Here is a 14566-nt window from a genome sequence, read left to right on the forward strand (position 1 = left end):
TGTAATTTTTTCCTGATTCACCGGTACCTGATTTACTCTGATTGCAGACCAGTGACCAGCTTTTGCTAGAGCATGCCACAAGGCCTTCTTTACAATTAAGAAGGCCAGTCTAAGTTTGAGGACGGCTCCTTCTCTTCTCTTGTTACAATAAGGGTGGTGATTTGGGAAAGTGGCACACACACCAATATGGTCTTCAATTGTCCCAGCAGAAAATATACAATTCCATAGGGTGCTCAAGGAGGTGGTAGAGCCACCAAAGCTTCCTTAATTGGAAATAGACAAGTCTATTTCCTCACACTTTATGTTTAAGCTCCAAGCACTTCAAAATCAGATTCAAGTCCATGAAGTACTTGAAATTCCAATGTCTTTTATTCAGACATTATGTTTCATGTTCTTTATGGTAATTCCTTTGTGCAGAATTCTTAACAAGATATAACAGCCTTATGCCACAGCTTCATGCCAACACGTGTTTCGTCCGTATTTATAAGACAGGACTTCATCAGGGCTTAATCGTCACAAATATGTACACACAGTAGATGGCCGATGTGATCCCAATCTGGACTATTGGTATAGCCCATCACAATATTAAAACTGCATCCACCTGATGTTGAGATGGAAGATGTATAACAGACATCTGTAATCGGTCTGTCGAATGCTCCAACCACGCATCAATCTTGGCCAAGGCAGTACTTTAGGAGGCTGGCAGCCCTCTTTGGCCCTGATTGCTGTCCAATTCAAGCTCTTGAGCATGTTCTCCACAATGAAAAAGATGAGGAGGCGGAACACTTGCTTTCCCCGCATACACTGAAGCTGGCTTATATCTTCATCTAAAACACTCCACTAGGTCTGACACCATGCTGGAGGTGAAATTGAATTTGCCCTTGGAAGAGAGTGCTTCTTTTGCACTGGTGGTATGCAGGGGGTGCTAGGTTTACTCCTTCCTACAATACAATCTATGGCTCACTTTCTTACCAAAAGTTTGCAGTACAACCTCATTGCTTATGGGCGCCTTAATGCCATTTGATGAAGCCATTGCGGCCTGGTCCTAATGTTTTTCGGCCCAGTCTGGTCCGATTGCTAGATACCACAGACCTGTCCCTGGTGATTCAAATTTCCTGCGTCTGCTTCTTTCTATTCCTGTAAGCCTTGTAGTTCAGGCTTCTATGAGCAAAGTGAATCCAAATACTTTCCACACTGCTCCACTGGATTAAAAAGCTAAATTATATCGTCAATTGAGCCTTTTAAGTGGTTAACCTAGTGTTCTGTTGTTTAAATGCTGTGTGCCTCTTGGTCTGCTACACTCAACCCTCTAGGACAACATGATTAAGATTTTGACCTACTTTGCCTGAAAGAGTTCAGAAATTAATTTACAGAGACAGCGCAGGATAGCCAGGACACTGCAAAATGTATTTTGAGGTCTGGGCTAGATGCCATCAGTTGGGTTGCCCAGGGTGGTATCAGCATTGTCATTTTATCTTCATTCTTGGATGTATGCCACAGGGTTTTTTGGGACATCTAAGCCACTCATATAGACAAGACCTATTGATGGTGCTGCATTGTTCAGCAGTAATCAGATTTTAGCCCAGTATAGTGACCTACAGGATGCATACGTTCATGTGCCAATCCTGCAGGCCCACATACGGTATCTCCACTTTGTTGTGGAGTCCTATTATTTCCACTTCACCATCATACCCTTAGGCCTAACATTGGCACATGGGTCTTTGCGAAGGTCATGTTGGTGCTACTGGCCCATCTTTGCAGGTCGAGGATCGACATATTGCCATACCACGGTAACAAGCTGTTAAAGGTGGGCACACCACAGCTTGTCTTGGTCCACTTCAAGCAATGGTGTGGTTGCTAACTACTTTGGATTTTGCATTGTTGCACTCAAGTCCCATCCTTGCCCTTCTTAGAGGCTTCGTTTGGTCATCATTACTCTGGATATAGTTGCCATGAGGGCAATTGCACCGCAGACCATAGTTCAGGAAATTCAGCCTGTGATTCCAATTTTTCAGCCGGAAGCTATTGGCCCTGTTGGGATGTCTATAAGACTGCTTGTCCTTGTATTGTTTATCCTCCTGGTGCTCCAGGCTCGATACCAGATGCAGGACTTCAATGGTTTATTCGCCTGCATTGGCTACAGAATTGGAGATGCCTCAAGAGCATGATTCTGATCCCTGCAAAGGCAGCTCAGGACATTCAGCAGTGGATGTGAAATGCCAGATTAACCTATGGCAGGCTGTTCTCCCCTGCTACTCCGGAGACGATGGTGATGGGTGCATCTACTAAACAACATGGTGATCAGGGGTTTCTGGTTCCTCACTGAGCAGTATGCCATCCTCCTGCCTCAGAGGGCTGGTTGATCCTGATGTTGCAATCTTTGGTACTGCGACAAGCAGGGTGGAGTGAGGCCCTGTGCCCTTTGTCTGGAGCCTAAGAGGCTGTGGTCGCGGCCGGACCTTCGTTAGGGTCCCTCACCATTACAGCGGGCAGGCTCAGCTGTCGTCTTCTTGCAGGTTCTGAGTGGCTTCCACAACATGAGGTGGCTCGGAGTATCTTCTCTTAATGAGGTGCTCCCTTGGCAATCCTTTTGGCTACTTCTGAACACACTGTGTTCTCCTTTTAGTGCTCTAGAGCTTCCTTCTTGAGTGTTTTTAGGGGACACCTTTTGCCTCGGATGAGGTCTTGCACACTTTCAACCTCTGCTGCTGATCCCATGGGTCCTGAAGAAAGTGAGGTGGGACTGAGCACAGCTGAGTCCGAGATTTGGTCAGGAGTATATTGTTCTCAAATCTGCTGACCCTCAGCATCTGCCCTCCTCTTCAGCTTCCTTTTTGGAGAATCAGCTGTCCCAGCAGTGTGGCAGAGTATTGTAACCGAACTCCCACAATCTACACGTCCATGCATGACGATTGAGTAGCACCAGCTGAGAAGTTTTGGTCTTCCATCAGAGTTGGTGAATGAAATTCTGACTGCTCTCATCCTTTCTGCAAAGTCCATGTTCTGAAGCTGTTCTTCTACAATTGTCACGGTCTGGTAGGCGCTTTTGCAAGCTTTCCTGGTCTATTCTTGCACCTGTAGAGATTTACAAGGTCAGGTGTCTGTCATTAGATAGAGTAGCCACAAAACCCAGCATTACAGAAGGGAAATTGATTTTTTCTTTCCCGTCACAGTCATTTTGAAGGACTTTGCTAAACTACTTGAACATAAGATACAATGGCACTCAGCAATGAGCGAAGCCAAAGAGCGAGGCGGTTGTGTCAATATTCGACAAGGAACCAAGAGTTTCAAGTGGTTGCCATCGGTTTTCCTGAAGTGAAAGGCCAGTGTTATGCTGTGGATGCGTTTGGACCTGTCTGATGTGCATGCTAACATCTGGTTGGACTGCTATAAACTTCAGAATAAAGATAGAATGTTGGTATTAAGGTACGTTGTTTTTTTAAGCATTAGTCATGTCCTCCTCCTTCATAAGCACTCGTCATTTAATGCGACACTTGAAGCTGCATACCATTTCAGCAGGATGTCATAAGGACTGGTTTTGGCTACATTCCAATGTGCCATGCATGTATCGTACTTTCCATTTAACTTTATTTAATTGACTTCCAATTCTTGTGCAAAACTGGGTTTGTGCGGGGATCACTGTTTAGACTTGTTCAGTATTTATTGCTTCTCTGCTGATTTCCTCTGATGGATTTTAGCAAGTCACATCTGGCCAAATTTACCAGTGGAAAAGGCCCTAGTTAAATACCCATTCTGCGCGATATTCATCATTTCCTCCTGAAAAACATGAAACAGGAGGTATTTACCATATCCTGGCAATTACATCACCTTGTGGTAGTGATAGATTACCAATCCAAGTTGACTGAAGTGTGAATAGCACTGAGCTTCTGATTGATTTTTTGAGGCTGTTTAAGTCATGAAGGAGTAACTAACAAGTTGGTCATGGAGAAAGTAACCCAATTATTGCTGGGTGAGATAGAAAAATATTGGAATTAATTTGGAGTAAATTATATAAGAATATCATTTTATAAGCTACAAAGCAACAAGTTAAAGGACTGCTTTACTAAAGTTCTTAATGATAACTTTAGGTAGCTGTAGTTTATGTTAATACATTTCTTAAGCGCGTGAATAACCGGGGGTGTCTTGGCGCTGAGCAATTGGTTACATGCTTTGTGATTTTAAATTATGAAAAGTTTTGATCAATTATGAGTTGATAAACCGGAAGTAACAGAAAACCAGAATATACTTGGAACCATACATGATTACAGTAAATGCTTAAGTTGCCTTGCCTTGAGGTACTGGGTTTTTAGGAACCGGTACCGAACCGGTAACCCAGCGGTGCCAGGGGATCAACACACCAAAGACCTCGGGTTCTCCTGAGTCAGACCCACAGAAACTTCAGAGTCTTCTAGGTGAAGTCAAAGATTAGTTTATTGGCTGCAACCAAGGTGACAGGGTCCTAGAAGTACAATGCCAGTATATTCAGGAGACTGCACACTTTCACAAAGTTAGGCTTCTCTTCTTATACATAACATTTGCCCTTTGGCGAAACATTCCTTGGGTGCGCAGTATTTCATTTATGGTTACTGATTACAAAAAGAAAGCAGAGTCATGATGACATGTACATATTTCACGTCGTGATACCCATAACAAATCATCCGGCAAGGCCCAACATTTCATCAGATATCGCTGGACCCCTAATAAAGATGGTCACCTCCCCACCATAAAATAAGTGAGGAAAAGGAGTGAAGAAAGATGTGAGCGAGATATGGCAGGTGTGCGTGCTGAAATGGCTTTATGGCCGGTTGGGCCTAGATACTATCTTGCTTGGCCACTGGGAGGGAACTGACCTAACGAGTTCGGCCTGGGGCAATGGTTCTAACTTGTACTGGGGTCAGGAAGAAGTCGATTAAGGAGTACGTGTCCTTGTGGAATCAAATTCGACTGGATTAAGGCCTATGTAGAGGGCAACATGCAACTAAGGGTTCAGAAGGTAAATGACGATTTCGAGGTGAAATTGTCACTCGAATATACTGAAAATACATGTGCTTGATGTACTCGTCATTTCCGGTCTTTTGATACCAAATTCGTCCTATTTCGACGAAGTTTTTTATTCTCGAGTCCGGTACTATTACGGATCCATATTTTTCAGAACCACAGACCCTCCTTTTGCCCTTACATAGGCAATTAATCTATCCTTATGTTAATCTGAGTCCGGATCTATATTCATAAAGTCATTGAGGTGTTGCTGTAACATCATTCTAGTGCTGAGTTCGTGTCTTGACACAGGCTTCCTTACACATGATGTAGCACAGAGGCCACATATTGCAGGAGCACACTGTATGCATAGACAGAACAGGAAAAGAATGGCTAAGACCATCCCAATGACCATCAGAATTTTCCATCCCCAGGCAGATATCAGCCCCCAGAACCATCCCATAAATGACCAATCTCCTTTGTCCACATGGATAGATTCGGAAATCTTATGTAGTTTGGAGATGGCCCTGTACACTGTTGGAGCATTATCCGGAATAAAAATGCAACAACTGGACTGGATCAATTTGCATACCCCACCCCGGTCCGCAAGTATTACATCCAAAGCGACCCGGTTCTGAAGGGTCATCAGTCGATCCGACTGGAGCTCAGCAGTCAGGTTACTAAGGGCACCGGCAGTTTCAATCACGGTGGATTCAACTACCCTTGTCAATTGCCTTATGTTTCTGCTGTTAACCATGGCTCCCCAGAACGGCAGAATACCCATTGCAAAGTCACCAAATTCTTGACCCGCAGTGTCTTCTTTACTCAAAACACCTCTAACTACCCTTGTCCGATGGTAATCCGCCGCTGCTGTGTAGGTGGGAGGTAACAGGAATGAAACAAAACATGAGCCTGAGAAGTCAGGGGGCAACCATGTATAGGCTCTATCGTGGCAGATGAAATAAGTACCCTTTGCGGCTAAAAAGGCAGGGGAAGTCTGAGATCCAAAAACATACGTTTCTGTGCAGACACTCTTCCCTAGCTGAGCTCTGGGATTCCTACCAATACCTTGCAGACACAGGTGACCTTGATGGGGTACGATCCAGATAGGGGACGATCTCTTGGCTTGCTGTTTCTCACTTAGTGTAGTGCCATATCCGGTCACATTCCAACCTACATATGCAAGTATCTCATCGTCTGGGGTATCTTCGTAAGAAGTCACTTCCTTGATCATGTCAACTATACCCTTCACTAGAGCGCTAGTCTTGAGGTTGTCTTTTACAGAACGTAGGGGTTGGATTTCTCGTGCATATATGAACATTGTCCTATATGCCCATACTGACCCATTGTGACTAAATGGCAGGACCAAATAGGGGATACCTCTATCCGTGGTGTGGGGCATGAGACCACACACCCAACAGTTGGTTGTGTTCATCACAAGTTGGTGTTGGTGTAATAGCTGAATGAAGGAGTTATTAATGAACTCTAATCTCCTATTTGATTCGTGGTCAGGCAAAGAGTGGAAAGAATGAGAGGAAACAGTAGGGGGAGGTATGGGCGATGTAGTAGGCGTGAATGTCACATGAAAAGAGAATAAAGCATAGCTTATCAAAAACACCATTACGCTAAATATCATAAAAATACACATCATTATAAAAATTTTCTTTCTCATTGTTTTCAAAAGTCTCTGCTTAAAGTTCATTTGTCTGGCAGTTCTCTCCACATCAGGAAACTCCATCCTCTCTAAGGTGCTGCCCGCGGCGGTAGGTTGTTTCTGCTAAAGGATGCTTCCGTCAGTCTAGGGTGGCTCCCTTCGACCAACTGGAACCGGCAACCTATTGTTGTCAGCTGCACCCAAAAGTCTTTAGTCAACCGCGACCCTAGCAGCGGAACCCGGATGGCGGTTCGAAAAAACAAAAATAAGCAAGTTACCTAGATGGGAGAATCTGCATTTTCAAAATAGCATTTTGGAAGGAAAAAACTCATGATTTTATTAGTCCACAGGTTTTTCTCTCGGATCAAAAAATGAATCACTTTTACTTTAGTCTGTTTTTCTCGGTCGGAAATTATAGCGTCTTTTCCCGGGTGCTGTCTGGTCCGGAAATAGTAGCTCAGGTTCCACAGAGTTCAATTGTTCTGATGGCGGCGTAGTTTCTTGAAAAATGTTCTTACTGTCACAATCGCGTTTAGCTTCTTCTACGCGTTCATCAGTTGTGCGCTTTGAGTCAGTGCCTCCTGTCCGGACCCATTGGTCATGTGGCAGAGGGAAGGGTATTTTCTTACAATGGATCCCGTGGACCCAATTGGCCTTCCCCTCCACTTTAACAGTTGACCTTGTAGACAGGAGGACGAGGTGCGGTCCGGTCCATCTGGGCTGGTCGTTTCTTGTTCTCTGGAAATTCTTGACCAGAACCCAGGAGCCAGGGTCAATGGAGTGACCCGGTGTCTCGGAAACCGGAGGCAAGGTGTTGTGGACCTGTTGATATAAAACACGCAATTTAGCCGTCAATTCATACAGATAGTCGAGCAAAATGGGGTGTTGCAGCTCGCTAAACTTCGTGGGCCTAGGCACTCCCCATATGTTGGCTGGCCGACCAAAGACTATTTCATAGGGGCTGAGTTTCATTCGCGAATGCACAGTCATTCTGGTGGATAGGAGTGCTAAGGGTAGAGCGTCGGGCCATTTAAGACCGTGCTCGCTTGGATTTTGGCCAATTTAAGTTTAAGCGTGCCATTGTAACATTCCACTAATCCAGCTGATTGGGGGTGATTTGCAGCGTGGAACTTCTGACTTATGCCTAGCCCTTCACACACTCGTTTCATCACACTACCCACAAATTCACTTCCGTTGTCCGACCAGACCATTCTAGGCATTCCGAACCTGGGGAAGAACTCTTTCACAAGGGCTTTCGCTGTGGACAAGGCAGTATTGTCCCTTAGGGGATAGGCTTCTACCCACCTTGAGAAGGCGCAAACAACCACGAGCACATATTTTAAGTTGTTGCACCTCTCCATGTGTATGAAATCTAGCTGCAAAACCTCGAACGGATACGTAGGAGGTGCGAAATGACCAGCTGGAGTTGGAGTTCCCCTACCAGGATTGTGCTTCAGACATACCATGCAATTCTTGACAACATTTTCTGCACACTTGGGAATCCCTGAATTCTTCCACACTGGGGCCAACAACTCGCAAATCCCTTTCGCGCTGATATGGGCCATCCCATGAGCCATTGTAACCACTGCAGGCACATACGCATCGGGTAACATCCATCTTTGTTGCTCTGTCGATTCAATCCAACAACCATTTACATCCATTCTCCCTGTACTTTCTTTCCACATGCTTAACTCTTTCTCCGTGGCCTCAGCTTGGATGGACTTCACACTTTCTATCGTGTCTTCACACATTCCAACATCACCAGTCCATCTTTCTGGGCTCGCAATATACATTCGGCTCATCACATTCTTTGCCGTTTCTTTAGCAGTTTCGTCAGCAAATGCATTTCCACGACCAACATCATCGATCACTTTCTTGTGTGCACTACATTTTACAACTGCTACTTTCAGGGGCAACGTCAGCGATTCAAGAAGCTCATTCACCAACTGACCATGCTGAATCTTAGCTCCATGCGAAGTCAGGAACCCACGTTCTCTCCACAATCGACCAAAACTGTGAGCCACTCCAAAAGCATACTGACTGTCGGTATAGACAGTCACTTTCATTCCTTTTGATAACACACATGCTCTCGTCAGTGCCACGAGTTCGGCGGCTTGAGCCGAACCATGTGGTATTCGCGCAGTTTCAACGATTGTGTGCAGAGTTGTGACAGCATACGCTGTAGTCACGTTACCATTTGGGAGTTTAAAGCATGAACCATCCACCCATAATGTACCATCACTTTCGGCGAGAGGAGTATCGGATAGATCAACTCTCCCTTTGGTCTCCTCCTCCGTCCTGAGGAAACAATCGTGCTTTTCTGAAGCATCCGATTCCTCAGCAATTGGTAACAATGTGGCTATGTTCAGAGTACTGCATCTTTTGATGTGCACATGGCTCGCTAGTAGCGTCAATTCATAACTGGACAGTCGAGCACTAGTTAAGTGCTGTGTCTTGGTCCTATTCAACAATGTATCTACTGCATGCGGAACCATCACAATTAGTGTATTATTCATTACTAGGCCTGCAGACTGTCGAATAGAAACAGCTGCTGCTGCTGTGGCCCTTAGACAACTTGGCAATGCTCGTGCTACTGGATCCAAAGTTGACGAAAAATAGGCGCATGGCCGTTGTCTATCTCCGTATAACTGAGTCAGCACAGACAATGCACAGCCCTCCTTCTCGTGGACATATAATGTGAAAGGCTTACTGTAGTTGGGGTTACCTAACACAGGGGCCGAACATAATGCTGTGCGTAATTCGAGAAAACTTTTCTGGCACTCATCGGACCAAGGAATGGGATTGGGTGTATTTGTACACGTTAGTGCCAATAAGGGTTTGGCTAATAACGAAAAATTTGGAATCCACTGTCTACAGTACGATGTAATGCCCAAGAAAGCGCGTACTTCTCTCTGCGTTCTTGGCACATTTAATTTCGCTATTGCCTGAATTCTTTCTGGGGTCAGTTTCCTTCCCTCCTTCGATAAGAGATGACCTAAGTAGGTCACTTCTTGTCGGCAATATTGGAGCTTGGAAAGTGACACCTTGTGATGTAGATCACATAGATGACGCAGTAGTGCCAACGTGGCCATTTTACATATTTTCTCAGTATCCGCAGCTATGAGCAAATCGTCCACGTACTGTACTAGAGTGGAACCTTTGGGCAAAACCATTGCGTCAAGCTGACTTTTCAGAGCTTGACTGTATATTGAGGGGCTCTCACAGTAGCCTTGAGGAGCGCGTTTAAAGCGGAAACTGCGACCACCTAAACTAAAGGAAAAAATATCCCTGCTCTCCTCCGCAATCGGGATACTGAAGAAAGCATTCTTCAGGTCAATCACCGAAAACCATGATGCGGATGCTGGAATCATAGTCAATAATGTTGTAATGTCGGGGACAACTGGGAATTGTGGCACCACTATCTTATTTACTTCCCTAAGATCAATCACAAATCTATACACAGGTGGCTGAGAAGGGTCAGTTCGTTTTAAAACAGGCAGAACAGGACTATTGCAAACATTGCCTCGTGTTTCCTCAATTACGTCTTTCTCAATCAACTCGTAAACAATCGCTAGCAAAGCTTTTTCGCCCTCATTGGATATTCTGTATTGGGGAATTCGTGGCATTTTGACATTCGACTTAAATGTTACAACATACGGTGGAATTTCTAAAAGACCTACATCATTCGGACCAGTAGCCCAAAGAATATCCGGAAGAAGTGTCAATTCTGTTGGAAGCGTATTTCTCGACAAATACATGGGAGAGACCACTTTCTTACCTAAAGTCAGTTGTACTCCTGAGGGAGAACAGTACAAAGTCGCATACAATCTTTTTAGCAAATCTAATCCTAGCAAATTTTCACCACAACCTGTTGTCAAAATAAGGGGTGCTTCGAATTCACAAGGACCAACAGAAAGAGATAAAGGGTCAGAAATCGGATTTCTAACCGGGGCGCCAGAAAAACCTACGGAAACGTTCATTTCGCCAGACAAAGGTGCGCCAGGGAGTTTGGAGTGCATAATAGAACTCTTTGTAGCACCAGTATCCAACAGAAAAGGTTCTGACACACCCGATGTAATCCCCTCAACGTAAGGTCCACTCTGATCTACTGGAACTGAAACAACTCCCTCTCTTCGTCTAAGGCTGTCCTAGCAATCGTTATTCTCCCACTGCTCATTTTCTGTGTAATACTCATCGACGTAGTATTGAGCTGTCCTATCAGATACGTTATTTTGCTGGTCAAACCTGTTCATAGAGTTTTGTGGTGGAAGGGGACGTGTGTCCTGAGGGGTGTTTCCACGCCCTCTACCTCTGGGCGCTTGCTGACTACCACGACCTCGTACACCAGAAAACTCGCTTGTACGTTGCGGCAGGGCAGGACAGTCATATTTGTAATGGCCTTCTTGTTTGCAGTATAAACACTGATTGGGACCTACGCGGTTTTGATTGTAATCGAATCTCTGCAAGTTTCTCTGCGGCTGCTGAAAAGTGTTCCGGTAGTGATTCGGACCATTATTATTTCTATTACCACCACCACGTGGAGGATATGCTTGCTGTAGCAAAACCTTCGTTTTGAGTTCTCTAGTTTTCTTCTCTACTTTATCTTTCTCATCCTTGTCTCTATTCTCGTAGTACTGTGCGGTAGCTAATATCTGGGCTGAAGATGAGACTGCCCAAGAACTTTCTGAATCTTTCAATTTTCTACACAAGTCTGGAAACAGATTGTGCACAAATTTATCGACGAACAATCTCTGACCACCTTCTGTGGTCATATCTTGACCGCTGTGATCAATGAATGTTTCTTCAAATCTGGTGAAGAAATCTGACACAGTTTCTTCTTTCTTTTGCTTGCATGCAGATAACTTATCCCAATTTACACGTATCGCAGGCATTATCGTCTTCATGTAATCTACTATTCTACCAGGTAGTTCCGCTATCAGGGGCTCAGGTTTTGCACCACCAACTTGTCGTGCATCTGCAACAGTAATATTAGCCCACGTGTCACCTAATTCCTGGTCATGATCTTCATGACGAATTTTTCCCCATAAAGGCTGTGGAACAACGTTCCCGAATAACATATCGATATCGGCTAAATTCATAATACATGACCCAGCAGTTTGCGACAATTCTTTATAGTACCCTGCAGGATTTTTACGCGGATCTGGTAGTGTTTGTTTGAGTGCTAAAACTTCTGCTCGCTTCCATGGAACATGTACCCATACTCGGTGAAAGTGGGGCAGGACAGGTGGGACAGCTGTCGCGTCACCCTCTCTCCACTGTGGGGGAACTTCTCTCATAGGGTATTGTCGTGCCTTTTTCTTACTAGATGCACTAGATTCTGATGGTGACCCAGAACTACTTCCCTTACTTCGATGTGATAATAGCATTTCAACTGCTTCTTCTACATCGGGACCTACAATCATACCCAGACTAAACTTAAACCTTATACGACACATCTCTTGTGGGAGGCAATCCTGATCATTGTCTTCTAAATCCTCGCAAAGAAAAACACACATCTGTTCGAACACATATCTCTGTGTCGCTGTTTCCCATTGATGGAAAACTTCCATGACAGACTGTAAATCATATTTCGCAGTGTCCATGACCCATTTCCGAGCTAAATTATTCAGGGAATCTCTCTCTTGATAATCGGGCAGTTGACTTCGCAACTGTCTTTTTCCTATGTTAGGGGTCGTAGCAGGCGACCCGAAAAGTGGTAAAAGAAGATTAGTAACAGTACTGGCCATTTTTTGCCGAAGGGAAGGTGAAACGGAAGAACAAACAGATGAAAGAACGGGGTCAGGTAAAGCGGATGCAGAGATGGCAGAAGAGGTATGAGGAATAATAGATGTGGTACTAGGCAAAATCACAGAAGGGGCATTTGTAGAAAGTACAGTAGGCAAGATCGTAGAAAACACAGGAGCAACAGAAGTGGTCGGTGGGCCTAGAGGAGGCTGCACCGAAGAAGTAGGAGCCAGCTGAAGAACAGCTGGTGGGTGCTGTGGAAAAGCCAGAGGCGCAGCTTGTGCAACTAAAGGTTGCGGGGGTGCGGTAGCATTCTGCGCATAGGGCGGTGGCGAAGTTAACAATTGCGACATTAATTGGTCTTTTTCACGCTCTTTTGCTTTCCCTTGCTGAAGAGACGGCAAGACTGGATAGCACTTATCTATTGCCTTTTACGTTGCCTGTGCAGTTGTTCATTTATCTGCTCTTCCTCATTATCTTTAAACTGCACGGCAGCTTGCATTACTGAAAGTCCTTCTTCTCTCTTATTTTTTTTAGCTAATTTAATTTCTTTTTGTTTGGCTTCTTTGCGCCATATGCGGAAAGAGTCAAACATCGCCGGCCGGGCTTTCTTTTTGAAGAGTTTAACTTCAAGGTTGTCTAAGATTTCAGAATCAAAGCTACCATATTGGGGCCATTTTAAAACACCGTCTTTCCTAGTGTATTTAATCCATACCTCGTTGTAAACGATGGGGCCTACCCCATGTTTAACGTATAGCTCGTAAGTCGGAGTTCCAACTGGAGGAACCGGACATGAGTCCTCCAATCGGGAGTCCCTATTATTATTACCAAGACAAAACAAATTCCCGAGTCTAAGACTAGGCATCCTTCTTCTCTAGTCTAGTTCCAAAACTTCAAAGGAGTTATCGATTACGATATTGCTCGTGAAAACACGAGTCCTTCGGTTATGGTACTTGCAAGAACCAATAAAAACCTTTATGTATCTCTAAGATATCACAAAGTAAGTCCAACTAAGGACTAGGAGACGCTCCACTTATACTTAACTGAAAATTATCGATGGCTTCACCAGAAGACTCGTCTCAGCGTTTCGCTCTACCGAAAATGTCAAGGGTCCAACATCAGGGCGATAGCCAGGGCAGCAGTCCTTGTAGCCGTCGGGAAGCGGGGAACCTCGTAGTAAAGACCTTCGGACCACGTCGACATGCAGGGGTCGATGAGGTGGTGGGCCCTCCTCCGGAATTTTCACACGAAGCTCCTCACGATCTTCAGGCTGATTGGTACCACTGGAATCGCTCCAACGCTGGGCGCCAAATGAGGTACTGGGTTTTTAGGAACCGGTACCGAACCGGTAACCCAGCGGTGCCAGGGGATCAACACACCAAAGACCTCGGGTTCTCCTGAGTCAGACCCACAGAAACTTCAGAGTCTTCTAGGTGAAGTCAAAGATTAGTTTATTGGCTGCAACCAAGGTGACAGGGTCCTAGAAGTACAATGCCAGTATATTCAGGAGACTGCACACTTTCACAAAGTTAGGCTTCTCTTCTTATACATAACATTTGCCCTTTGGCGAAACATTCCTTGGGTGCGCGGTATTTCATTTATGGTTACTGATTACAAAAAGAAAGCAGAGTCATGATGACATGTACATATTTCACGTCGTGATACCCATAACAAATCATCCGGCAAGGCCCAACATTTCATCAGATATCGCTGGACCCCTAATAAAAATGGTCACCTCCCCACCATAAAATAAGTGAGGAAAAGGAGTGAAGAAAGATGTGAGCGAGATATGGCAGGTGTGCGTGCTGAAATGGCTTTATGGCCGGTTGGGCCTAGATACTATCTTGCTTGGCCACTGGGAGGGAACTGACCTAACGAGTTCGGCCTGGGGCAATGGTTCTAACTTGTACTGGGGTCAGGAAGAAGTCGATTAAGGAGTACGTGTCCTTGTGGAATCAAATTCGACTGGATTAAGGCCTATGTAGAGGGCAACATGCAACTAAGGGTTCAGAAGGTAAATGACGATTTCGAGGTGAAATTGTCACTCGAATATACTGAAAATACATGTGCTTGATGTACTCGTCATTTCCGGTCTTTTGATACCAAATTCGTCCTATTTCGACGAAGTTTTTTATTCTCGAGTCCGGTACTATTACGGATCCATATTTTTCAGAACCACAGCCTGAGTAC

At 44.9% G+C, this 14566-nt stretch overlaps 1 protein-coding gene across 2 annotated transcripts in view; it reads left to right on the forward strand.

Moving 5' to 3' along the window:
• POLQ (DNA polymerase theta) overlaps positions 1 to 14566 on the forward strand; it is a 478304-nt gene that overhangs the window by 215472 nt on the left and 248266 nt on the right. The gene's annotated exons all lie outside the window — the stretch shown is intronic.

The sequence above is a fragment of the Lissotriton helveticus genome, chromosome 8 (assembly GCF_964261635.1).
Source record: "Lissotriton helveticus chromosome 8, aLisHel1.1, whole genome shotgun sequence".
Lineage (NCBI taxonomy): Eukaryota > Metazoa > Chordata > Amphibia > Caudata > Salamandridae > Lissotriton > Lissotriton helveticus.